At 44.0% G+C, this 27416-nt stretch overlaps 1 protein-coding gene and 2 long non-coding RNA genes across 9 annotated transcripts in view; 2 read left to right on the top strand and 1 right to left on the bottom strand.

Moving 5' to 3' along the window:
* Positions 1 to 4680: 4680 nt before the first annotated feature.
* LOC147829188 (uncharacterized) lies at positions 4681 to 10171 on the top strand. 3 transcript variants are annotated; one of them, XR_015449447.1, is made up of 3 exons: positions 4681 to 5323; positions 7942 to 8059; positions 8216 to 10171. It is a non-coding gene; the product is annotated as an uncharacterized LOC147829188 (long non-coding RNA). The 3 variants fall into 3 exon arrangements; XR_015449446.1 differs by having other exon boundaries at positions 4681 to 6402; positions 8329 to 10171; XR_015449445.1 differs by having other exon boundaries at positions 4681 to 6402.
* A 4638-nt stretch (positions 10172 to 14809) lies between these two features.
* On the bottom strand, positions 14810 to 16329 carry LOC147829187 (uncharacterized). The gene is made up of 3 exons (XR_015449444.1): positions 16238 to 16329; positions 15760 to 15893; positions 14810 to 15657 (listed from the first exon to the last, which is right to left on the bottom strand). It is a non-coding gene; the product is annotated as an uncharacterized LOC147829187 (long non-coding RNA).
* Sema3d (semaphorin 3D) overlaps positions 16249 to 27416 on the top strand; it is a 161823-nt gene continuing 150655 nt past the window's right edge. For 2 of the 5 annotated variants that reach the window (XM_013070355.3, XM_004839774.3), the window contains exon 1: positions 16905 to 17057. The gene's annotated coding sequence lies outside the window, so the exon portion shown is untranslated. Of the gene's footprint in view, positions 16428 to 16904; positions 17058 to 17516; positions 18647 to 27416 lie in introns of those variants that run through there. The other 3 variants (XM_004839776.4, XM_087206761.1, XM_004839773.4) reach the window with 3 other exon arrangements.

Raw genomic sequence — 27416 nt, 5'->3', positions numbered from 1 at the left:
GGACATTTTCTAGGGGCCTGAACAAGGGGAGCCCATGGCCCAAGTGCCGTAGTCACCGCTTCTGACGTTCCCTTCTCCCCTCTGCTCCCTGGCCAATCAGACTCACGCTTTTCCACCATCCCAACTGTTTTCGCTTCTCACTCCTCATGGCCTTTTGGATAATTGCCCGGGACCACATATCTTTATTATTCACTGCACTGTTTATCTATACTCTTCCATGTTTACTTTTGCTGAGCTATCAGACCTGTGAGAACAAGGACCATATATCCTTCTTACTCCATCTGTGTCGAGCCCAGGACTGTTACTGCAAGCATGCAGTAGGTACCAAATAAATATCTGATGAGTAAATGCCCAGTACATTGGTCTGCTTAGTAACAAGCACATGTGATGATCCACTGAGGGTATTCTAGACAGATAGAAGAGTAATGTTTTTAGCTAAATTCTAAATAAGTAGTGGTCATACACTTAATAGCTAGATCAGTGGAGATAACTGGGGACTAATAAAGAAGTTAGGTACAGGCTGCATGATGCTTTGGGATATATCCATTCAGCTACTACATGCAATTTTATGAATATATTAAAATTTCAAGGTTAGATAATCACTTGGCTCTATATCAAATTAGAAATAATAGTTAACATTTAGAAAAAATGTTTAGGACCAAGCAACGAACTAAGAGTTTTAAGCCATTATCTCATTTAATGGTCACAGTGTATCAAGGGTAAATACAAGTTTGTTGAGCTTGAAGCTTATAAAATTTAGGTGTGAGAAACCTTTTGTGCAAGCATTTAATATCACCAATGTCAAATTAGGGATAATAGGTATACAGAACAGCCCACACAATCGACTTTATAAATCCCGAGGAATATAAAGCCCCACATTCCCCCACCTCATTGAGGGGCCTGACCAGGGACAAGGATGGGAGCGTCTGGCTGAAGGTCCTGGGTGATGGTCCAGGGTGGCAATGTGTCTGTCTGGGGAGTCAGTCCCTGTGTCAGTCCCAAGACCCAGGCAAAATAAAAGCAGGAGACGAAGCTCAACTTGCAGTCACTGCTTTTCACCATCATGCACTGAGAAACAAAGAAAGCCAACTGAGTTTCAAAATGTTCTCAGTGAGTTAGTAAAACTATTAACTTTATTAAATTTAGCCTTTATTTAAGGTTTGTAAATGTCTTTACTATGTCATGAGAAGTATGCTCAAAGCACAGGTGCTGCACTACAATAGTTTTCTCAAGTAAAATAGTCTTATTTTCTTTCTAAATTGAACTAGTTATTTTTTCTCTTTAAAAGTCATTTTTTATTTGAAGGAACAACTGACAAATTATGAGTATTCTGAGTTGGGTTTTTGGCTGACATTTTCTCAAAATGAAGTAAGCCTGTTACTTCATTAAAAATAACCTATGTTGTCAAATATACAATTAGAGCTTTTAAGGAAAAATTAAAACTTTGGAAAAATTGCATGGACACTACGAGCTTCTCCAAGCTTCAGGACTTCTCTGGTGGGATCTGGGACAATATTGGTGGATGGAATTATTTACCATCCTGTAGGGAAATACGTAAGCATTTGGGAGATCTGGATAAATCAAAGAACCAGAAACTTTCAGATGAAAATGTTACAATAATATATGAAAAAAATAAAGATGAAAAATTGACCAATAACATCCAACTTTCCATTTTACCCAACTTTTATGGAATTATTATTTCTCAGGTTGGGAATAGTGTCAAAGGAGATTTTATACAAGTATCTGAAAAGGCTATTAAACAAATTTACAAAAATTTAAAATATTCTTACTCTTAATACAAGATTTCTTGGTACTTTGGAAGCTATATATTCATTAAAGGCATCACTGACATTAACAAGCATTGTGCTTACAAATAAATGTGTTAATTGGTACATTTCACTTTTTTCCATTTTATTTTCTCTTATGGTAAATATAATTCACAGAAACAAAAGCTATGAGAACCCCCCAGTAATAGTTCTGTGTCAAGGAGTCCTAAAACGTTGAGAACCATTGCCATGAAGAGGGTGCGGGGGGAAAGCAGAGTAGCTCTCTGTCTCTTTCCCTCTCTGACCCCATGGCTTATCTGGGAGCTCTGGAGCAAAGCAGCTCAGTGAGACATGGTGGAGTCAGAGTGGACAGACCAGGCCCACGTGAAAGCTGCTCTAGGCTGTCAGCTCCGGGACCTGGGGCAGCTCTCAGTGCCTCTAATTCCCAGATCCCTGATTTCAGAAATAAGAGTGTCAACCACAGCTATCACAAGGCCTCTCCAGAGGCGGAAGGAGGGGGTAACTCGAACACACTGACGTCTTAAAGCTTTTATGTGGAAAAAAAAAGTCAGTCCAACTTCCTATGAATTTGATAGTAATCCTAAATTTTATTTGACTTTATCTTCAATAAAGTTAGATATCCAAAAGTACTTTTCCTAAATTACCAAAGATGAAGTAAAAATTTTAAATAACATAGAGAAAATACTATTTTTCGTATTTTTTTGTAGGAAATCCTGCAAAATTATTGTCATAGAAAGACACTCCACACAACAATCTTAAGAAAATGTATATATGTGCAAGTTTGATGACCAGTCCTCAGAAAATTTGATACTGAGTTGCTACATAAAATAATCATTTCAACAACCTTTATAAAAGAGAGATAATTAAATTGAAAGAATTTAATGGAGAAACACTCCTTTCCCTTCCTCCTGATAAAAGTAAATGTGTGGCATTTGTTTATGTGACATTTGTTTCTTCTTTGCCCTAACAGATGACACTAGAGATGCTACTGTGGGTGCAGTTAGTGGTACAGGGCAAAGCTCTCGCCCCTGCAGGGACACCACTAGCGGGTGTAATCTATGGATAACAATGTGGGAATGTGTGGGAGATCCTCCGTGTGTCAGTTTGCAGCACTGAGTTAGGGTTTTACTCTAAGGAGTGGATCATGTTTGTTAGAAACAGAGCGCCAACTAACCCAAACAATATGCCCATTCCATTATCTTCCTGTTTGATACTTGACAGATGAAATGGTACTGACCCAAACCACAGTGTCAGGTTCTGATCCACACGGAGTTTGTTTATTTCCATCAATGTACAGGGCTGTGCACGTTCATGGGTTCATATTCCTACAGCCACTGATGGGAGCCACTGAATGCATGGCATTTTTACAATAGATGCACATGTTTCCAATGATGCTATGCCTAATAATTCATGTATTTTTTTTATATAGCCCAAGTAACTGAAAGGCAGCCAAAGAGAGCCACATCTAGAAGTGTTGTTGATGCAGACCGACTTAAGTGTAACATAATATTATACAAACAAAATGAGGATTAAAAATAAAACCCATGTATCAAACAAGGTTTTAGTCCTAGTCACGTACTGCAGGCCACAAAGGTGAAAGACAACAAGTGCCAACACTGAGCGATTAAAGGAAGCCAGCTTCTGTTCACCTCCTGCAGCTCCGAGAGAAATCTCATTGCCCATCAGTGAGGCAGAGACTGTGAAAGACAAGAGATAACAAAAACACACCCAGTAACTGGAAAACTGCTCCCAGAGAGTTAGATTTTAAGAGGTGATTGCTTAAAAACAAATACACCATCTATCACTCTAAAAATCACAAAGCCCTTTGCTGAAATACTAGACAGTACCTCTTCTTGCAATGAATATTTAGGTCACATAATAACTTACTTAAATGAAGTGAAGAACATTGCTTTGGACATTGAAAATCTAGATTTTTAAAGGAATTTCAACCTTTAAACCTTAGTATCCCTCTGGGCACTTTCAGCATTTGTAGAAGTTTTCCGAAAATCTAATGAAGATTTTTCTCGTTTTGCTATTACAAGTAAAGAAAATTCTTTGCATATAAAATGTGTGTTAATAAATTAAGCTTATTTTTTTATTTTTTATTTTTTTGGTACTGGGGATCGAACTTGGGTCCTTGAGCTTGCAAGGCAGGTACTGGAACCACTGTGCTAAATCTCCGGCCAAGCACTTTTTATTAGTTAACTGCTTACTGAAAAAATAGGTTAAGATAACGACCTATAGCCCCTATATTTAAAATGTGGCAATTGTGGTTTGTAAAAAGCAGTACTATATATTAATATCTGAGAAAACTGATCTGAATACAATAATAATAAAAATAGTAATAGTCAAATGTCTAAGTACATTCTAATAAATTTTGTGATGGACTGATATTTTATAACTTTTAGAATAAATCTTTAAGAATAGAAAGGTTTTCTATGTTCTTTTAATGTTTGACAAAATAAAAAGTTCTTTAATGTTTGACAAAGTAAATTTTTAGGTAATGTTTTAGTCTCATCTATCCTTCAGTCTAAGGCACTGTGAATAACACCACTACATGCGGTTTCATTTAGCAAATATTTGACTCAAAATATAATAGCTTGATATGAAATTGCTATAAATGGAGTTGAAATGAAAAATTCTAAAAATAAATACTAAATCGTGCACGCTTTGGAAATAGCAACATGAATTTACAAATTAAACTTCAAAAGAAAATCTTGTTACCAGAAATAAAGTCTCAATAACAAAAGCTGTTTTGATAAATCATTAAGCAAAGGCCAACTTATTTCGGCACTGTAAAGTCCTGAGACTAAAAGGCACAGGGCCCTTCCCGCGGTCTGAGCACGCAGGCGCATGCGCAGGCGTCAGCGGGGTTGGGGAGCACATCCGGGGCCCCAACCCGGGCGTCGCGCGCCTTCCTGGCCCTGCGAGAGTCAGGGCTGCAGAGGGGTCAGGGCCGTAGACCTCGTCGGAGAGGCCCTCCCGCGCTGTCCCCCAGCCCGCCGGGCCAGGCCCCGCCCCTCCTCGGAGTGGTCCGCTGAAGCGCGTGCTCCTCTCCGTGCTGTCTTCAGTCGGAGCCGCCTGGCCCTGCAGCTGCCGAGCTGCAGGAAGCAAGCGCAGCCGGCCTTGTGCGGCGCCCGCCCTGCACCGGGGACGCGGGGGGCTCAGACATTTGCGGGCAGGGGAGCAGCGGGAGCCTTGTGAATTCCGTCTCCGAAGGGCGGCGCGAAAGCTCAGAATTAAAACAATTCACAGTGCTTGAACCGGGCCTCCGGTGCCTTTATGGTCTCAGCCGATTCTGAGGAGCTCATTTGAGTTGCTGGATGAATTTTTCAGAAATTCGCTAACACTTTTAAGCCTACTTGACTTCTTTGAACGATTGCTCTGCGAGACACTGCGTTAGATCCACAGCGTCAGGAACCCTCTGCTTGCTCTAAGTATCACATGCCTGGTTTCCCAACATGTACCGCAGTTCTCATTTTAGAGTTTTGACAGCACATTTCATAATATCTATCTCCTCAACTAAGGAATGAAAGGTTATTTTTGTTCACTGCTTGATTATCATTTACGAAATTGTCTGACTCCGAGCAGGTATTCGATATGTTGATGAAAAAGCACGAATAAAAGCAGAGATGACTACATGTCAGTTCCATGCACTTGTGTCTAATCATGTTTGCGGACCAAATTAGACTAACATGGCCGCTTTAGGTTTGTTTGTTGTCCTGTGTTGCTTTAGAATAGATAAACCAGTATCCATTTCTAGAGATGATGCATTCAAAATAACATTCAATCCTACTTAACCTAATAATCTTAATCCTATTGCATGTTCTCAGATTCACTGCGACTGAGTTGATCAGCTCTTCACTGTTTTGAACATAAAACAATATAACCTGTGATAAAGTCTTATTCATTGAAGACCTGTGCTGGTTAGCTGGTATCCGAATCCATCCTTGCTCTTGGGAAATCACCTAATGATTCTGAAACGTTTGTGCACAAATGGATAATTTCCAGTTAACGTTTGTGTATCAAACAATGGTGATCTGAGAAATCCACCAAAAGCATAAACCAAATAAAAAGGAAGATGTATCTTGTTTAGTTATGATCATTTATAAGGAACGTTATACTTTTAGATATTATTTGTGTTATGGCTAAGTAATGATTAATAGATGATTTAAGCGGAGAAAGGAATAATCAATAGGTCATCTTCCTAAGTGTAGAGACCCATATTTTATGGTCAAAAGACAGGTTTGTGATGACATTACCTAATTAGCATCTGCTGAGAGAGGCTGTTGTGTATGATAGAATCACCACAAATAGATGTGGTTTAGAGTCTTCCATTAGCTAATGGGACCTGGGGAAACAATTCTGACTCTTAGATTTTTCATCAGTAAATTAAGAGATTAGATCAATGCATTTGAAACCCAAAGCTCCACAGTTTTCTGTGATGGCCCCAGGTTTTCCACTCAGACACTGGTTTTCTGGCAAATTTTTGAATGGTGAATTTGGAGACATTGTAAATAGTCTGGCAGGTTTAATAATAAAGAAGACAAAGTTGAGAACTGTCGCATAGAGTATGGCTTTACTTTTTTAAGGAAATGTGCTGTCATTGACCTTGGTAAGAATTAAATATATAGATGCTACATGTATAAATGTTAGAGCCTAAGAGATAATTTAAAAAAACTAGCTGATTATTTATTAAATGATCTTAATGATTATTTGTTGTTTATAATTCTTAATGTATTTCATGAAACAGTTTGAGTTTTGGAGATTTTACTGGTTGATAGCTTGATATGAAACATATTTGGGAATAAAAACTCAGTCTTCACCAAATGTCAAAGCAAAGGTGGGATGGGAGTAAGAAGAGAAGGCAATCATAGACAATGAGCGCCATGTGTACTCCGTGCTTTGGGTAACAGATTGGTGAGGACAGAGTGAGGGTGAGCTCAGCAGCGATGACTCATCACCCTGGTTCTGGGCTGTGTCCTCCCCGTCCTGGCAGGGGCCTCCGGGTCACCTGTGCCCAAGAAGCAGCTGATACCAAAGTCGATGCTTTTATACACCCACCACTTACATCAGACTCCTTTTTGCTATCAGTCAGTAAACATGTGCTGAGTTCATTCTGTCAAAGACATTTCATGCCCAGCCCATGCTGTACACTAAGTTCAACCAACAAATTTTGCCGAGACTGTTGATTAGGTTGAAAATCTGGTGTTCTTTAACATTGCACCTTTAACAGGGGACAGACAGGACTGAGGAAGTGTCCAGGGCCCGCTCCTGCTTGCCCAGCCCAGTGCTGGGCAGCCGTTTCTTGAAGCATCTGAAGCAGTTGTACTCTTTCCATCAACATGCCTAGAGTATTTGTGGTGATTTTTTTTTGTTTAAATCTTTACATAAACCTAAAATGTGGGCAGCAGAAAGGTTTGCAAGTGGAGCCCCGCCTGCCACTCTTCCTGACCTCCGCTGCGTCTCCCAGGGCGGACTGCTGAGAGCTGCAGGGCGAGGGGAGGGCTCACACTGCCAGCCTGGGATTTTGTACAAAGGGTTTGCAGAATTCTGTCCAGACGAATGTCAGATGAGCGAGCAAGCAGCAAAATCAAACTTCCATTTAACCTGGGGCCCAATCAGTATATCATTGTCACAAAATGAATTTCTGGAAAACAAGAAAAGTGGAAACATTATTTAAATCTTTTCTCATTACAAATATCTGAATGGATAACTTTTTTAAGTTTGCCATTGTAATGAATTAATTTCATGGCATTATCAATAGCTCTTTTGTTCCAGTAGTTACTCTATTATAAATCCACAATATCATATGTATAAACTCGAATAGCATCCTGTTGGTTGTTATGACAACCTTAGGCCTTCAAGAATTTTTCAGTTTTATTCATATTAAAATAATTAAACAGGACAAGCAATGTATTGACTTGCTTGACATATAAATGTCAATTTTTACATTAAATAATATTTTATGGTTAATATAGTCATTGTAATTATGCAAATTAAATGCTTATGATATTTTGTAATTATTAGTTACTAAACTTTTATGTATCAGTGCATGCAAGCTTGAAAATTAAATCTGAATCTGTTAGGAGTCTTAGCATAGTACTATAAAGAGGAAATTGAAATTTGAACTTTGTTCTCCTCTTCTTCTGAGGTCACTGAAAGAAACGAGCGATTTCCATGAAACTCTGGTGGGTGCTCTGGACAGTGACACTATGACTAATCTACTCTCCTTCCTGAAGTCGGTGACCAGGGTAAAGTCCTGTCTCCAGGTGAGTTCTAGAATTGGGGGACAGACAAAGTTAAAATTCTGCTGAAGCAATCCACCATTATTCTTAATGATCGAAGACAATATTTGTGATTATTTTCACAAGGTTAATATGATAGTCTTAACTTCTCTTTCAATTTATATTGGTGTGTACCTACAGCTTCAAAAAATCACATGGAAAAAAAAATCCCTAATCCTTAGATCTAAATTGATGACAACAGAATGGTGCAACTTGAATGCAAGATTTTAAAAATCACATTTCTAAATTTCCAGCTGCGTTTCACTGTCATCTAATAACACCTTGTTCACCATCTTCCCTGGAGTAGAATGATGAGAATCTAAGAGACACTTGTGCCCTGAAAGAGCACAATTTTGGATTCTTCCACAGCTTGCTGCAGGAAACTACAAACTACCAGATGTCGCTAAGTATTTGTTAACTGAAAAGGAGAGGATTCAGACATTTACCGAAGCATCCCTGTCAAAATAAATGTCACTATTCAACCGGTTGACACATCTCCCGTGGATGACGTGGTTGTTATGAAACTTGACCTCCTTTGTGGAGTTTGAACGAAGGAGAAGATGAAAACACTGTCATCTTTCCAAAAAATGACCATTGACTCCTCCTCCTCGAGGCATTTTAACCGTTCTCTAAACATGTAACTAAAAGATATGAGAAAAAATAAAGATTATGGTTTCTAAAATAACCATACCGTTCACTATGTCTGTTCTATTAACTGTGACAAGTATCTAATGATCCACAAATATTTCTTTAAAATAGCTTCTATATTTTCACTTTTATTTGAGACCAATCAATCCATCCCTAAAGAACTGAAGCAGAAGCAGGTTTTATTGGACAGGATGACTCTATGTCCTACAATCCTCAATCCTGCAAAAATTCAGAAACCATCAACAGAGGGTGGATATGGGTACTCTGAACATAGTATGCTGGTGCCTCTGACTGCATCCCTGCTGGGCATTGCTTTTAACTGGTCGATCACATTTGGCACATTATAGGTACAATATGATGCTCTGATATGTGTATTCCTTGTTGGATGACTGAATCAAGCTAATTAGTATATTACCTCCTAAGCGAGCTAATTAACATCACCTACTTGTATTTTGTGATGTGGACATTTAAAATCTACTCTTTTAATGATTTGGAAATGTACAATTCCCCAGCTAGCCGATCATAAGTTGGAAATTTCAGAAATCTAAATGCATTTTGTACATCTCAGCTACAGCACATTAGAGCTCAGCAGCACTGTGAGGGCCTCGTTTGCCGTCCTGATCCTGGTACCAGCTGGGCCCGGCACCTTGAAAGCACATGGACCTCATGTCAGCCATCCAGGAAGAGACCAAATCCTGTGTCCAGCACGGTGCTAGTGGATGTGCACAGGTCTTGCCCCACTGTGACGCGGGTAACTTGCAAGACAAAATGAGTTAGGGATTGTCTGCACAGTTAATGCATCACCATACTGTAACAGAATGACAAAACTGCCCAGGAAGGAGAGAACATGCCTGCACACCATTCCATGACAAGGGACTAAATCCCTTTCTAAGCAAGAAAACGAGCAAGCCCATGAAAACATGCATTAAGATCCTAAACAGACATTTTCAAAAGAAGACCTACGAATGGCCAACAGATATGGGGAAAAAAAAAGTCCAACGTCACTCATCATCAAGAAAATGCATATTAAAAGTCGACTGAAATAACATCACATACCTGATACAATGGCTATTAACAAACAGGAAGCTTTTGGGCTTAATTTCTCTCTGAGCACTAGTGTTTCAATGTATTAGAATATTTTGAAATATCTGAGATTCATTTCAAGGTCCAGAGAGTCCTAGAAAAATTGTCAGAGTATATTAAGGTTCTTACTGGGTTTAGAGAGAATGAAACCAGGAGCACTGCTAGGGAACAATGATGCAAGAAAACTGGTTCCTAAGGGCAGAGAAAGCATGTGGGGAGGTGAATGGAGCATCCTGCTTCCAGATGGTTTGTGCAGGGTGCTCGGCTCAGCCCTGGCCTCCCCGGAGAGCAAGAAGCCCTCTCCCTGGTGATAACAGCAGCTAACTGGGAAGGGGCCCCTCTCCCATCACAGAGGGGGCTTCCTGCCCACCCTTCTCTGGGACTCTGCTGTAGAGTGCCCTTCTGCCATTTGCCCTGGCTTCAGGCTGCAGGCCTGGCCACCAGGGAAAATTGTTTTCAGGAAAAATTATTTTCCAAGTTGAAATCAATAAATGGCATTGGAAGGCTTTTAAAGCGTCTGACTGTGTTTTCACCACATGAGATCAATAGCTGCCACTTAGAAGTTCTGTTCTTTTGAGTGCTTTGGAGTAGAGCCTTCAGCAAGCTGGAAAATCCACTACTTCTCTTGGATGACTAAAGTGGCAAAGGTCAATTAGTCTATTCTGGTCTAGCAAGACCCTCTCCTCTGCCCACACCGAACTACAAATTCATTTGATAAGTGCTCAATTGTTGTTAAAGGCACTATTGTAAATCACTTGGAGAAAGAAGTATCTTCTCTTTTTAATCTAGACTGCACGGACATGTAATTTTTATCTATTTCTCAAGACCACACACCCTTCTCACTGCTGTGTTCAGGTCTTCATTACCTTGGAACATGAGGAGAGTCTCACAGAGGATTTCTTGTTTCCAGTTTTTCTCACTTCTAACACAAAACCTGCAGGCCAGACTTCTTAAAGCCAGGAATTCTAGTATCATTGCTGTCACTACTCTATGCAAAGTTTTAGTTTTTCCCCAGTATCTTCCTTTCCTTCAATCTGTAAAGTCCCAGGTTCTTTGTCAGGTGCCTGCCAGCCGCCATCCCATCTTTTGCATCTTTTCCAGTTTTATTTCTCTTGCATTTCACTTTTATTCCCGAAATGCAGGGAGTTTCCCCCGCATCCTCACCTCAGGACCTCACCTGATCCACCTGTCTGTCTCATAAAGCGCCTTCCCCTGGAGGCTCCACTCGTATCAAGCTCCACGTCCTTACATTTCATGCATTCTGCAGGACTCGCTCAAATGCCATCCTAACTGCATCCTCCTGGATGTCCAGCTGCTCCTCTGCTCTCACCACTGCAGGTCGTGTCCTCTGGACACCAGCAGAACTGCATGTTTAGTCTGCTCTGAGACATCCCTTCTGCCTTCACAGTGCATGACAGAACTTCCCTGCTGCCTAGGTCTCACACTCCTCCGCTCAGCCCAGGCACATGGGCGCTGAGCCGTCATGTGAAGCAGTTCACATTTCCAAAGGGAACATGGACATGGGCAGAAGCACGCAAGGCTGCTGACTCTCTGAGCGCCACACCAGCTCTGTTTGGGGATCTACCTCATACTTCTGCTCTCTCCTCACTGCATCCTCCCCAGCCTCCACCTGAGCCCATGCCTCATCCTCCTTCCCTGAAGATGACAGGCACCAAAGGGAGAACTTCTGCAGTGCAGAGCAGGTTGTCTGCCCACTTCCCTCCTTCCAGGCGCAGAATTCTGTCCTGAGTGGCATCCAGAAGTTGTTTACATATGTTTACATATTTTTCCTTGTCTACCATATAATATCCACAGTATGGAAGCGTAATAGAACTGGTTTTATGGAATAAAAAGAAAAGTCTCAGTTTCTGTTGGTAGCAGCCAGCTCCATGGAGTTCTGTCCACACAGCCTTCAAAGGCCCACATAGAATGAGGAGTGCACAGGAGCCATGCTTGACTCACACCTACGGCAAAACTAGAAGACAAATTACCCTGTAGATGAGTCTCATATGTAAAGAGACAAACACTGGAGAGCAGGTGGGGTCAGTGAGGAAGCAGCTGTGGAGAAGGTAGTGCAGCCCTACACAGGCAGAGACCCCCGGTGCTGCGGGTCAGCGGGTCCCTCCTGGAACCCATGCTGCACCCATTCCCAGGAGCCGTGCCGGCAGTGCGACTTCCGGGCTGAGGCGTTGAGGAAGGTCCAGCTCAGCACTGGGCGGGGCTGCTCCGGGAGAGCTTGGGTCACAGAGGAGGCCCCTCCTGTCTTCCCTCTTCTCCTGGGCCTGCTTCTCCTTCCTTCTCAGCATTAGCGAGCAGTGTGGGCCAGGCAAGGCCACTCCTATTCACGATAAGCAGTACGGAAAAGTAAAAGGTACGGGGCAAAGCCAAAGAAAACCAGGTCACGTTTAAAAATTACAAAAACATGACATGATATGTATGCTATACATATGCATAGAGCGCTAAATAATGTTAGACTTTGTCAAGGTAAAGTAGAGCATTAAACACTGTAAATTTAACTCGCCTATGAAAAGATAAGCATTTTCAAACTGGCGTACAAAGGAAGATTCAATTATATGCTGAATGCACGCGATAAATCTAAAATAATGGAACTTTGAAAAGCTTAAAATAAAGGGACAGGCAGAAGTGTGTGAGGAGAAGTAAGACAGGATTCGTTGCAATCCTTTTAATAGACAAGGTAGAATACAAGGCGTAAGAAAGGACACTTTACGTGCTAAAGGCACAATCCGTGATGAAGGTATCACGAACATCTACACACCAGTTAGCAGAGCAACTAAATAAAACTGAGACTACATGTGATTCAAAGGAGACAGAAAAATAGCGAAAAAGTAGAAGACTTGAACACATCATTCTCAGTGCAAAACAAATCGAGGACCTAAAAAACAAATACATGTTAATGAAGACTGAAGTAGTACAATCTTATATAAATACATTGGGGAGCAAAAGGTGTCTTAGTCTGAAATGAACCAAAAATTAAAATTAAAATTACACGTACATTTGGTCCCTTAAACCCCACAGATTTCTGTAAAGTAGAGATATTACAAACAACACTTTCTTACAGGGGTACAATGAATTTAGAAAACAGCACAATTTAAAACTGAATATAAACAATAAAAATAACAATGTCTTTTTCTTTTACAATTAAAAAACCTCCTTATTAGTACACAGGAGAAAGAGAAATTGCCAAAAAACTGTGGAATTCATCCTACATGTCAGAAACTAGCGGCTATAATTAAAGCAGTAATCAGAAGACAGTGTGTGGCTTTCTGTATTTATATTGTCTTCCTTAATATTTTTATGCATTTGATTTGCTTTGCCCTTAGAGTGATATAGTTAAGTCTTTCAGGACTTTCCTCTTGCATTTGTTTCTTCTCCTTGGAATTATAAATTGAGGTGCAGTTAAATCAGAGATATCTTTAAACTGTGTGGATTATCATAGACTCTTGTCATGGCTGCTGGGGCTGGGGGTGTCTTCAGGCCACAGGGTGGGGTATCCTCCAGGGGGTCTGGGGACCCTGACCCACCCTCTCTTCTTTCTCCCTCCCACCATGTCCTGCCTCACCTCCAGCCTGAAGCAATGGGGCCATCATTCCTGGGCTAAAGGCAAAGAAATTCTGGGCTGAAATAAACCTTTGCTCTTTAAACACCGACCATCTAAAGTCTTTAGTTAAAGTGATGGAAAGCTGACTAACAAGAGGCCATTTCTCAATAAACAGCTCTACTTTAGTGCTTTTGAAAAAACACTAAAATACGGTGGGCGCTTTTTATGTGATATTATGAAATGAATTATATCTGTGAGTCATAGAAAGCAACGGACTTGTTATAGCCGTGTTTCTGAGTAAGATAGGAGGAAAGGAGAAGGAAAAATATGCACAGAATGAAAATCACTATTCTCTTAACCGCTTTATTATATATTTTCCACTTGTTTAATAGAAAAATAAGCATCCTCTCACAGCCAAAGAAATAGTAGAGGCACAGATACAGTAGGAAGGGAAATCATGCATTTTCTCCTATTTGTGGAAGCTGATGGTTTAGGTCTGTCCAAAACAAACCTCACTATATAAAGAAGGAAATTCTGTCTACGCATTTGTGTAGAAGGCATCTTGATAATATCTGTGAGGGCCGCGAGTTATTCTGGAACCTTTTCCACTTCAGGAATACTGATTTTGCGGCGGCCAAGCAGTTGCTCAGGAGGGTTCGTGGCTGCCGCCCCAGCTGCCTTCCTGGGGAGGCCCCTGTCTGCCAGGCCTCAGGGCCAGCCGGCCCCCTCGGAATGCGGGTGTGTGGGCTGGAGGAAAAAGTGCAGGCGCTGGTTAGTTGCAAACCAGAACAAATAAGCCACAAGAGGGCATCCTGTCCTTCATTTCATGGCCTTCTACAGATAAAGGTGGCCTAAACTGGCACCCTAGGATCTGCGCCCCCACCTTGAAGGCTGTTCTGCGTCTCAAATATGCCAAAGGTTGAACAGTGGCAGGGGGTGTTAGGAAAAGCCAAAACCCAACTTAAGCATTTTTCATGTGTGGGATGTACACGGACGTTGTTTATTTTTCCTTAAAATCCTTCCTTGGGGTTGTTTATTGATACAAGTACACTGTCACAAATAAATTCACAGACTGGCCTGGCTGTAAGCTCTCCCCTCTGCCATGCTGTCTGTCGGGTCTCTGCCTCAGGACGGGAGACCTTGCCAGCTCAGTGTGTTCAAAGTCAAAGAGGGCTTTCTTCTCTGAGGCCTTAGGATTTGGGCCAAAGGGGTGGGGCTGTGTTTTTATTTTTATTTTGAAGCACATTCCTGCTGAATTTAATTATTCACCCCACCCCAACCCAGCTAAGTAAATATAACCTAACATACAGACTCCTAACCTTTGGAAAAAGAGCTGATTTTTGTAAGGCTCCATAGCAAGGTGAAGGGCTCTGAGCGGGCATCCAGCAGGAGTCAGAGAGCAGGGTGGTCGCCCATCCGGGCCAGGTCTCCCCACCGGAGCGCCACTGCCTGGAAGGCAACCTGGCATCTCCCAGCTCTGCACCCTATTTATGCTGTGGCTCCATGAAGCGCAATCTGGACAGTTTTACATTCCAATTAACTAACTGTAAATTATCTTCAGTCTTTATCTGATGATGAAAAGCAGGAACGAGTTTACTTCTGAGAGTTGCTGTGTGTGTAATTAACACTGAAATACAAGATAAAAGTCAGGTGTGGTCCTTTGGCCATTAAATAGTGAAATTGGAGTGTAAATTTCTAGGGCTCCAGCGGAGAGTTGGATTCCCGTGATCAAGTGAAGTAGCTGGAGAAATTACCCGGCATTTACAAGGGGAAACACTGGACAGACAAAAGGTCGGGGCTGCTTTCAGCTCAGCTGTCACTTGCTCCAAGCAGACGTCAGTTACCTATGTCCCAGGTTGCTCTTGCCTGTCAGTATTGATGTGTTCAAACCCTGGAACAGACTCCACGCCGTGTTCATGGTAAAGCAGGGAGGTTATGTATGGCCCAGCTATAGCTAGTGATACAGAAGTGAACGCCAAGTGAGTGTTTTTAAGGCTGTTTATTTGTACATAAAATTTCCAGCCTCTTCCATCTTTTCCTTTCCTTTCAAATTTATCAAATTTCCATGCCTGCTCGGAGTGATCCGGACAGAGGCATCAGTGGACCAGAGCAGCGGCCTGGTAGTTTCTTCAGAGCAGAGCCCAGTCCCGGGATTCTGGGCTCAGGTTTTGGACCTGGTAATGATGTTCCTCTCTTCTGGGCCAAGGCAGCTATGTGCGGAGTCGGAGGAGCCCAGAACACCCCGACTCTACCCTTCCTCCTCGACGCCCAGTGCCCAGGCTCTCCCTGTAGACTGGAGATTGCGGAAATTCCCCCATTAGAAATTTATTCTTGGCTTCTCAGTACCAACTGCAGCCCTCTGAGAAATAGTGTATTTCACGCCATCTAAGCGTACCTGCTACTGGGGTGAGTGGACGTGTTGTGTTCAGGGTCAGGAGCGTCCACATGGAGGTGGAAGGGGCCTGCATCCTCAGTCCATATGTAAGGCGACCACTCGGTCGGGACAGGTCCCTGCCATTGCACTAGGGTCTGGGGAACAAACGCAGACAGCCCAGGCCTGTCAGTGGGATGCAGGCTCAGGCACAGCTGGTTATGGCGCCCAGGAAAAGAGCTGATAGTGGCGCTGAGATCAAAGTGCCCTAGGAAACTGGGTGGCTTATCGCCTCAGGGGCGCTGTGGAAGGAGTGGAAATGGGAGCGCAGGGCATGTCCGGCTGGAGAACACGGTGCTACGATGTAGACAGGAAGAGAGGGGCAAATCCAGAGCTAACAAAACTTCTAGTTCAACATGAGACGCTGGCCAATAAACTGGCAAAGTTATCAGAAGATTGATAAAGAATATTTAAAATCAAAGGCTGCTTTCTGTGAACCTACTTTGCGTAAAGCGCTGAACTACGCTGCAGGAGTCAGCAGCCCTAGGTGCTCGAAATGAGCCCGCAGTTTGCGTGGAGGTCCATGGCGAAAACGATACGAACATATAAAGCGCTGCCGGAAACGCATACGATTCACTGCAAACTGGGTGGCAAAGCACTGAATGAGAAACTGCGGAGCAAAGCGGCTGGAGGTGGGCATTGTCTGGACCTGCATTCCCGGGGGTGGGGTCCGGGGAGGCCCTGTCCCTCGGCCCCAGGCTCGCCCTGCGCCCGCCGGGGGCCCACGCCAGGCCAGGGTCGCGCGTGGCGCAGGGGGGCAGGGAGCGCAGCCGGCGCACGGGGCCTCTGCAGCCCGCAAGTGAGCTGCTCCGCCGCGGGCCCGGGCAAGGCCCCTCTGCGAGCAGCGTCCTGGTCTCGGGGGCGCGCAGGGCCGGCTCCGCCCGCTCACGTCTAAGTTGCCGCTGCCCGGGGCCCGTGGCGGAGCCACGGAAGACAGGAGCGCGGTGGGCGCCCGGACGGCAGTGCCGGGGTCGCGCGTGGCTCCGGGCGGGGTCGTGCGGGGCCCTTCGGGCGACCCCATCCCGGCTCCGGAGCCAGGCGCCCCTGCGGCCCCGCCTCGCCGGGCGGCTCCAGCGGCGGGGCCGGGCCGGGACGTCCCCTCCGGACGCCGCGCTCCCCCGGGGCAGCTGCTGCGGGCGCACCCGCGCTTAAAAGCCGCCTCCGCCGCGCCCGCCGGACCGGGCGCCCGCGCTCCTGCTCCGGGGAGCAGCGCCCCCTGCCGCCCGCGCCGCCGCGGGTCCGCCGCCTCCGGGGAGCCGCAGGTAGGACTCGGGCACCTGCGCCTGACGCAGCGGGGGGGCCGGGGCCGGGGCCGGGGCCGGGGCCGGGGCCGGGGCCGGGCCGGGGCGGCGCGCACAGCCGCGGGCGCCACCCGAGCCCCGGGGCCGCTTGTCCCGGGGTCCCCAGGCCCCCTCGGCCCGAGCAGGGGGCCACGCGCCGGGAAGGGAAGGAAGGGAAGGGAAAGGAAGGGAAGGGCGGGGCGCGCGGAACCCGGGAGCCTGCGGCCGAGCCCGAGCCCCGCTGACCGCTGATCCCCTCGCCGCGCCCGGTCCCGCCCGGCCGAGTCCCGGAGCCCCGGCTGCACAAGGGACCCGGACTGCGCCCCCGCGCGGGCGGAGCGAAGCGGACCCGACCCGGGCGGAGGGGGCCGGGCTGGGCTGCGTGGGGTCCGTGAAACCGCGAGGTCCAGCGGGCAGCGCGGGGACTGTGGCTCCGAGCCCGGGTGGCACCGCGACAGTCGCGTCCCGGGGGCCTCGTCCTCGCCACCTCCCCGCTGCGGGCCGGGGCACTCGGGGCTTCCTGCCCTCAGAACTGTGCCCTGGGTGTGCACGTGGGGCCGAGGGTCCCCTGGCCTGGGCGAGGGTGCAGGGACCCGAAACTGGGTGACTCTTCCCGGTCCCGGTGTGGCTGTCCTGTAACCATGACGACTGCGGGCTTTGGCACGTGGATGTGGATGCAGAGCCTGAAGGCAGGGATTGGGCAGGTGGTGCAGGGTGAGGGGCCCCTGGGGACGGACCTGCTGGGAGCTGCAGCTGCCCCGAGCTGGGCTCCCTGTGCGTGGTGACAGGGCCTTTGCAGCTGGGGACCAGGTGATGGACGGTCAGGGGCGGGGAGGGGCCTTGTCCGTGGGCAGGGAGCACAGGAAGTCGATGTGGGCGAGATAGGAAGAGCTGAGAGGCCGCAGAGGCGTTAAATGGCTCCGACTGACTGGGCGGCCACACTCGGATGGAATTTACCCATTTAGGAAGTTTCCCACTTCAGGACAGGACGTTTGTCGAACACCTGTTGTGTCCCATGTGCTTTGTACAGTAGCAGGATTAATAATCCTTGCAGTGGCCCCCACATGTTATTACTCTCTTCTTGATGCAAGAGGGAGCACCCAAGGTTTACAGTGTGTTGTCCCACTTTGGCTTTCTGTTCTAAACAGTTACAGCTCCGGAAACTCATGTTGATAGCTAGATGGACTAAGCAGCCACCCTCATTCTAAAGCTGAGGATAGAGGGTCTGAGGTGTGGACTGCGGAGACCCTGGGTAGCAGAGTTCTGCCTGCAGGGGGTCTCTGTCGGCCACCTCAGAAAACAGCTCCCACCGAGGTGAAGACCTTTCCAGCTCCGGGGTGTGGCTGTCCCCCGAATGGAGCGTCTCTGTGCAGGGCACGCAAGGCCTCGGGGCATGTGGAGTCCCCGGAACTGGAACGTGTGGGCAGCGTGGGTGACCTGTGCTTGCACAGGCCTCGTTGTGTCTGTCACCTGTTGGATCACAGGCGCTCCGACCAGGTCTGCACACCAGGAAGCAAAGGAACATGGCTCATTCCCAGGGAATCCAGGAGCGTGCAGAGACTCCTGAAGAGGTAAGTCCTCCTCTCCTCGAGGTCTTCCTGCCCGTGTGGAAAACTTGAGTCGGGTTGTGGTCCCACTGCGCATCCCTGTAAGAGCCTGTTGCTCCCCAGGAAGAAGAGTCCCCAGGTGGGACTCTGCTGTCTTCCTGGTGACTCTGAGTGAAGGGCTGAGGAGACATGCCTGGTAGCTCACACGGTTCTGGGCTCATGAGCAAGATGAGCAAGCGCAAACCCAGGGCAGGGCTAGTTGTGGCTGTGGTTTTGTTAGGTCCCAGGAACTTGCCTTCCTAAAGTGAGCTTCACTTCACTGTTTGCAGGGGGAAGATGCACAAAGAAAAGTTGCATTTCTAGTCTGTCTTTGTGTGGGGGTCAGTGGAGGTGAGGTCCACTCTTGGTGACAGGGAAGGTGGGACTATAAACAGTTGCCATTAAAGGAAACACATCTTCTCTTCCGACAGGCAGGCACGTTGGACTACCGGCTTGAGCTTGGCTCTCCGAGCTGAGCTGAACTGCTCCCACGTTTTCTCTTCCTCTCCAGAACTAGGAAATACATCATTTGAGGCAGGAGTTAAATTTACAGGGGCGTCTCGTGGTGTGGCCCTGATATCACATGCCATGCTCCCGTGGACAGTGCCAGCTCTGGAAAGGGTCCCACCGATCAGCAGGTGTCTCACCTTCTGACACAGGTGGGCCCCATGGCTGGCGTTTGTTCACTGTTGGAGCAGAGCTACTGGGCCAGGTTTCCACTATTTTTATTGTGTATGTGGAATTTCGAATTCTCAATCCCAAGAGGAAAATACTGCTAGCTTAATGACCATTAACATGTCTTCAGACTCTCCCAGCTTCATTATTTTGGGAAAAACATGTTGACTCTGAAGCTTGCCTTTCTGTCTGGGGAGGTTTAATGCTTTGCTAATGCATGGATTTTTGGGGGAGAAATATTCTTGCCAATTATTAATAAGCAAGAGTAAGCATAGCTCTGCTTTGAAAAGTTCTTATGTTCTAGCCATAAACACTTGGAGCACTGTAGGGTAGCCAGGCAAGATATGGCAGCCCTCTGTGACATAATACTTGAGAGAAAAATCAAAGAAGCAGTAATAACAACAATGGTGTAATTCGCGATTGATCACTGGCCTCTCCTCTCAAAACATAGCTGAAAAAATCCCTCCTTCCCGAAAGCCTTCATCAAAATGCCTCATTATTTACATAACTTTATTATTCTTTTTGAACTACTAGTCTGTTTTCAGTCATTTTTTTCCTACTAACATTTTTTTGATGTTGCTTGTAATCCCTCACTAGATTAAAGAGTCTAGAGGGAAGGAATCTGTCCTGACATTTTATACCTTTAAGCTAATACTATTCTGAACATTTTCTAGATACTGCCCACGTCTAACTCGTCAGTTAATAATAATTTTGAATCACTTTCTTGTGTATAAAGTAACACATTAAAGATCTCTGTGTTTATGCTTTATTTTCTGAGGTGTTAGCAAAGGGATTATTTTTTATATCCGAGTTTTACTTTTGATAAAAAAGTGATGAAAAGCTGAGGGCTTTATGATAATCCATAACCTACAGAAATAGTGTATGATCAGGCAAGACAAGGTTTGTAAGAATACTTAGTGAAAAAGTCACAGAATTATAATTGCATTTCTGGACAGTCTAATTAATAAATGGGTATCTGCATCATGTCGAGATGCCTTAGTTCACCCTAACTTTAAATACCTAAGTGATAATTATCAAGAAAGCTAAGGCAAAGGGAAGATTTATGGTAAACAAGAAATATACTGATAAAAACTGAAACACCTTTGAAGTTATCTTGAAATTTCATAATGAGACAGACTTTGGTTATGGATATTTATATGTAATGTAGATTAATAAGCAGAGTTGAATACTTAAGTGCTGTTAAAAAGGTGGCTTATGTAATGAAATAAGCTGCTCATGCATGGATTTTAACGATTTTGGTGACTGTTATTCTATTGCAAATATTTGATCTTTTCCATGTTAATAATGAGATTTAATGATTTTAATAGTCATGAACTGGAGCATCTCCAACCACCCTGCTAATCTTTCACTGGCAAATTATTCAGTTTGCTCCTTTTAAAGAAAAACTCAGTGTGCTACAAATGTTAAGCTCAAATAAAAGGGAGTATCTAAACCAAAACTTAGGTGCTGTCTAGATCCTGGCGGAGTCTGTCCACCTGAGTCTGTGTCTGTCTGTCTGTATTGCCCATGTTGTCCCTTAAAGATGTGGAGTCTTCTGGTTCAGAAATTGAGAATGATTTCTTTTCTATTCTTTGTTCTGCAGGATATTTTACATAATACTTTTATCAGTCTCTATTTTTAATACTAGCAATTTATAGTGTGCTCTATTAGTGAGTTTTCTAATAACAAAAAATTGTTTTTCAAATGAAATAGAATTTACCCTTACTAAATAGAACAATTACTTTTTAGGAAAAGTCAATAAAATAGGCAAAAAATCTGAATTGACAAGCTCCTTAAAATAAACATGCTACTATTATTTTATGGGAAATAAACCAGTGTAAGAACATGAAGGAGAGAGTATTAACCTATCAGTGGATGCCTATTTTCCTATATTAATTTAATTGTATGTTTTACTAGATCTGCCCTTTAATCAATCTTCGGCATTCTCGGTGGACTTTAGGGATCATGGTGTCATATTTGGTCCAGAAATGAGCCTGCCTGGCTGCTCTAAAGTCAGAACTCTAGTGGGGAGACTGAGTGCTGCAATCCATGTGTTTATCAACAGCCTGGATGAACCATTACAAGCGGTTTTCAAAACGAGAGTGCCCTGTGAGGTCTATAAAAACCACGCAGTTGTCTTTGCCCGCCGTGGTGTGCACAGGTGCCCGCGCTGATGGTGGAATGATCTCCCAGCCTGAGCCCAGTGCTGGCCTTTGCTCCCAGTTCACTCTTCCCCCTCAGAGGACCTGTCTACATGTATCAAGTTCAGACACTCTGGGTTTTGGTATTTGTCATTGTTGATGTTTCCAGATAAACATGTGACCTTCATCTAAAGTGATTGGTTTGTGGAACAAAGAATTGTTTCTTCAGACCAAAAGTAATCTATTGGAAAAAATGTTTGAACACTTTTTGTGTGTGGTACTGGGGACTGAACCTAGGGCCTTCACACTGAGCTGCCTCCCTGCCTTTTATTTAGTTTTTATTTTGAGACAGGGTCTCACGAAGTCCCTAAGTTCCCCAGGCTGGGCTCAAACCCATGATACTATTTGAAAGAATAATTCCAGTTTTGAAATATCATACATTTCAAGACAGATATTTAGAGCTCACAGTCATCAGTTACTTCATATACTAAGTGGTGGGTCAGCCAAAGTTGGTACTAATTAGAGTTTTCTTGTTTGTTTGTTTCTTGATAATACTGGGGATTAAACCTAGGGCCTCAAGCATGTTAGGCAAGGAGTCTTCCATTGAGCTACATTCCAAGCCCTTTTTAAATTTTTATGTTGGGATACTCTCTCTAGGTTGCCCAGGCTGGCATAGAACGTTCAACCCTCCTGCATCAGCCTCCTGAGTAACTGGTATTGCAACATTACTCCTGATATGATCAGAGTTTTCTTGTTTAAATGGGACACAGGATTTATGTACATTTTTAAAAAATGATAGTAGTAATTTTCATTACATAATATATAGTTTATGATCACTGCTAAAAAATTAGAAAATACCAAGAAGTATAGAGAAGCATTAGTGAAACTTTACCTATGAATTTCTATACATAACGGCATTAGTTTTTATCTAACACTTAAATTTATATCAAGAATAAGCTTTCTATTTGACAGTGTTCAGATGCTACCTCCTCACTCAGCGTGGACGGATGGGTGACCTGGGCAGCTTGAAGAGTCAGAAAGTAAAGAGGTGTTCATGGAACACCAGCGTGCACACTAGCACGCACACTCGCGGATATGCGCACACACACAGTGATAGTGGTGTGTCAGAGGAGCCCTGCAGAAAGGAGGCCAGGTCAGAGTGTTATTGGTTATAACATGAGCATAAAACATACCCACGAGACCAAGCCAGCATCGATACACCCTTGAATAAAATACTGAACGGGGAGAAGAGGCAGGTTTCCCATGTGGAAGAATTCCAAGGAGGAGGAACAGCAGACGCCCTTCCTCTGAATGGGCTCGGGGCGACCTGCTCCTGAAGAGCAGCATGTGCACAGGCAGCAGACGAGGGCAGCTCGGGTGCAGGAGCCTCCTGATGCCTGCCCAGCTCCCCAGGGTCACGGTCCGCACTGGCATCGTGAGTGGCGGTGAGGGTGTGTGTCCTCCGCAGCAGAGGGTGGAATGGCACCCCCACCCCCGACCGCTGTCCCCAAAACCTAGGAGAAAAATGGGGGGCAACTGTGCCAGCAGCAAGGGCTGCAGTGTACTGGCTGACCAGGGTCTGCAGCCCTGCATCGTGGCCCTGGGTGTCTGAGCCTCCTTCTGACTGGGAGCCCCAGAAGCACCCTGAGTGCACTGCGGTTCCCAGCATGGGATCTGGGAGGGAGGAGAAGACTGATCCGGACCTGGGAAGTCTGAACAAGCCATGGACCTCCGTGACCACAGGGTATCACTGGCTCACTGATTGCGGGGAACGGGACCACCAGGACCAACCCAAGAGGTGAACAGCAGAGGGGATGGGGCGGGCCAAGGGGGCCTCTCTGCACCGCCCTCTCAGCATTGCTAAAAGCCGGTAACAGCTCTTCAAAAAGTGTGAAAACTACTCAGAACCCATGTGGTGAGACGTAGCAGCAAGGGGAGCCACCCTCTGCCAAGCAAGCGTAATGACTTTCAGTTGAATGCTGCTTTAGCTCCCCGCGTCTGGGCACCGCTTGAATGCCGTTTGTTTCTGTCGATGGTAAAGCATATAAATCCCAGGGTCAGAAACACATGTTGTGAATTAGCTGTTCACCTCGTGGTTGCTTACCGTTCCAAGTAAGGTGGAATTTGTGTATTGCTGAACATGTCCAGGTCGTCACCCTCGTGGCTTTCGTACAGCGGAGCTGGGTGTCATCCTGTCCTACAAATCGGCCTGAAGTCTTTCTAAAAGGGAAGCTTTTCCCACCTGCCTTTCTGTCCCGTTTCACTGTTAATAATAAAAGTTCCATCAGTGCGGAGGGCTCTGGTGCTAGATGATCCTTACCCTTCCAAAGTGCTTCATAGAGTGACTGGGGATCTGATTATTTTTCTCTTTCTCTTTAAATCTCAAGAACAAATACATTAAGTACTGTAAAGATTGTATGTGTTCCAGCTAATGTAAAGTGGGCAGCAAATATAGCTGCCATCTTCCTTCCTCCTATAATTCTTATTTATATGTGGTATATGCTCTTGTATGTGCATGTGTAGATATATCTGAGTGCATTTACATACTATATTTCATTGAGCACATTGCTAATATTTACAGACTGCGTATAGGTGCATGTTATGTAAATGCATCTATGTTGTGTGGACATATCTCCTGACCAGCTGGGCTTACAGTTTAGACCAAAAGTCCCACCCTGTTGGCTCCTCTGTCTAAGCTTTTACAATCCAGGGTCCCACGCTTCCTTATTCCTCCTTCTATCACTTTTTTTTTTTTAGTTCTTTTATTGGTCCATTTTAGGTATACAATTCGTTTACATTTATCATTGGGTGTTTGTACCTGTACATGATATATCTTGGTTCTTATTTTTTCCCCATTCCCTGTGCACCCTTCACCCCCTCTCCCCTTCCCTATTTACATAGATTTCATTTTCATTTTTTTCTTTTCTCATAGTTTTTCCTTTCCCTCTTTTCCTTTCCCCTTCCCCTCCCTTCACTCCTTCGTCTTTGGACCTTTTTTCCTATTTCAGATTATCAGTTATTCATTTTAATCATTTTAACCCTTGTTTACACTATCTGTTTCTCACACTAGTGAAACTATTTGATATTTACATGTGTGTCCTATTTATTTCACTTAAGAGTATGGCCTCGATATGCATCCATTTAGCTATAAATGACTCTAGTTTTTCATTCTTTATGGCTGAGTAGTACTCTATTTTATTAAAAAACCATATTTTCTGTATCCAGTCTCCAGTTGATGGTCACTTGGGCTGCTTCCAAGTTTTAGCTATTACAAACTGTGCCGCTATGAACATGGGTGCACATATATCACTGTGGTATGATTCTTTTAATTCTTTTGGGAAGATACCCATCAGGGGAATAGCTGGGTCAAATGGGACCTCTAGTCCTAGTTCTTTGAGGTATCTCCTTACTGATTTCCATAGTGGTTGCACCAGTCTGCACTCCCACCAACATTGGAGAAGGGTTACTTTCTCCCCACACCCCCACCAGCATTTGTTATTGGTTGATTTCTTGATAGCAGCCATTCTTTCTGGGGTGAAGTGGAATCTCAGTGTTGTTTTCATCTGCATCTCTCGAATGATGACTGATGTTGAACATTTCTTCATATATTTGTTTGCTGCTTTTACTTCCTTGTCTGAGAAATATCTGTTCATTTCAGATGCCCATTTCTGAATTGGGTCTTTGAATTTGGGGGGGTCTGATTTTTTTCAATTCTTTATATATTCTAGATAGTAGTCCTTTGTCTGAGGTACAGCTGCTAAAATTTTTTTCCCATATTGTAGGTTGTCTGTTAGCTCTGTTGGTGGTTTCTTTTGCAGTGCAGAAGCTTTTTGATAAGATGAGATCCCAGTTGTTGATTCTTTCTGCTAGTTCCCGTGCTGCTGAGGTTTTGTTCATGAAGTCTTTTCTTATGCCAATGTTTTCAAGAGTTCTACGTAACTTATCTTCCAGCAAGTTTAGTGTTTCTATCTTAATATTTATATCCTTAATCCACCTTGATCTTAGTTCAGTGCATGGTGATAGATATGGGTCTAGTTTCAATCTTCGGCAGGTTGAAATCCAGTTTTTTCAACACAATTTATTAAATAGGCTGTATTTCCTCCAGTGAGGCTGGTTGGCTCCTTTGTCAAAGATGAGGTGACTGAGCATGTCTGGAGTTGTTTCTGCATCTTCTAATCTGTTCCATTGATCCTCAGGTCTGTTCCTTTGCCAGTACCATGCTGATTTTATCACAGTAGCTTTGTAGTATAGTTTCAAGTTGGGGATTGTGATACCCCCAGCCATGTCTCTGTTGCCCAGAATTGCTTTAGCTATTCTAGGTCTCTTCTGGTTCCAAATGAACTTTTGGATTGTTTCCTCTAGTTCTGTGAAATATATTGTTGGAATTTCAATTGGCATTGCATTGAATCTATATAGTAGTTTTGGAAGTAAGGCCATTTTCACGATATTGGTTCTTCCTACCCAGGAACAAGGGATGTCTTTCCATTTTCTTGTATCCTCTTCTATCTCTTTTTTCAGAGTGCTGTAGTTTTCAGTGTAGAGGTCTTTTGCTTCCTTTGCTAGATTGATTCCTAGATATTTCATTTATTTGGATGTTATTGTAAAAGAAATTGTTTCCCTAATTTCTCTCTCAGTGAGTCTGTTATTTGTGTACAAGAAGGCTATTGTTTTTTGAGTGTTGACCTTGTATCCAGCTACACTACTGAATCTGTCAATTAAGTCTAGAAGTCTTTTGGTGGAGTTTTGTGGGTCTTCTATGTAAAGTATCATATTGTCAGCAAATAAAGACAGTTTAACTTCTTCTTTTCCTATCTTTATTCCTTTTATTTCTTTCTCTTTTCTAATTACTGTGGCTAATGTTTCCAGAACTATATTGAACAAGAGTGGTGATAGTGGGCATCTTTGTTTTGTTCCTGATTTTAGCATGAAAGTTTTCAGTTTTTGATCATTTAGTATGATGTTGGCTGTTGGTTTTTCACAGATAGCCTTAATCAGGTTAAGATAAAAACCTTCTATTCCCATTTTCTGTAGGGTTTTTATCATGAATGGGTGCTGGATTTTGTCAAATCTTTTCTTCTGCATCTATTGAGATGATCATATGGTTTTTGTCCTTGACTCTGTTAATATAGTGTATTACATTTATTGATTTACGAATGTTGAATGATCCTTGCATCCCTGGGATAAATCCAACTTGGTCAGGGTGTATGATTTTCTTGATGACCCTCTGTACTCTGTTTGTGAGTATCTTGTTGAGGATTTTTGCATCTATGTTCATTAGGGAGATTGGCTTGTAGTTCTCTTTTTGGGTTGGGTCTTTCCCTGATTTTGGAATCAAAGTAACACTTGCTTCCAGGAATAAATTTGGAAGTATTGCTTCCCTTTCAATTTCCTTGATGAGTTTAAAGAGTTATGGTGTTAGTTCTTTAAATGTCTTGTAAAATTCAGCAGTGAAGCCATCCAGACCTGGGCTTTTCTTTGTTGGTAAATATTTTATTACATTTTCAATTTCACTCATTGTAATTGGGGTGTTTAGAATTTCTATATCTTCTTCATTTAACTTTGGCAATTTTATGTATCTAGGAATCTGCCCATTTCTTCTGTGTTTTCCATTTTATTGGAGTAGAGGTTCTCGAAGTAGGTATTGATGATCCTCTGGATTTCTGCTGGATCTGTTGTAACTTCACCTTTTTCATCCTTAATTGCATGTATTGTACCTTTTCTTTCCTTTTTTTGATAAGGTTGGCTAAAGGGTTATCAATTTTATTTACTCTTTCAAAAAACTTACTCTTTGATTCATTGATTTTTTGTATTATTTTCTTAGTCTCCATTGCATTGATTTCTCCCCTGATCTGTATAATTTCCTTTCTTGTATGTGCTTTGGATTCATTATGCTCTTCTTTTTCTAGGAGCTTGAGGTTCTGCATTAGGTTATTTATCAG

Source organism: Heterocephalus glaber, unplaced genomic scaffold (genome assembly GCF_053883595.1).
Source record: "Heterocephalus glaber isolate CG9 unplaced genomic scaffold, H.glaber_assembly_v1.0 deba00000678, whole genome shotgun sequence".
NCBI lineage: Eukaryota > Metazoa > Chordata > Mammalia > Rodentia > Bathyergidae > Heterocephalus > Heterocephalus glaber.
The sequence above is the reverse complement of the archived record's forward strand: the minus strand, read 5'-3'. Positions and strand labels throughout refer to the sequence as shown.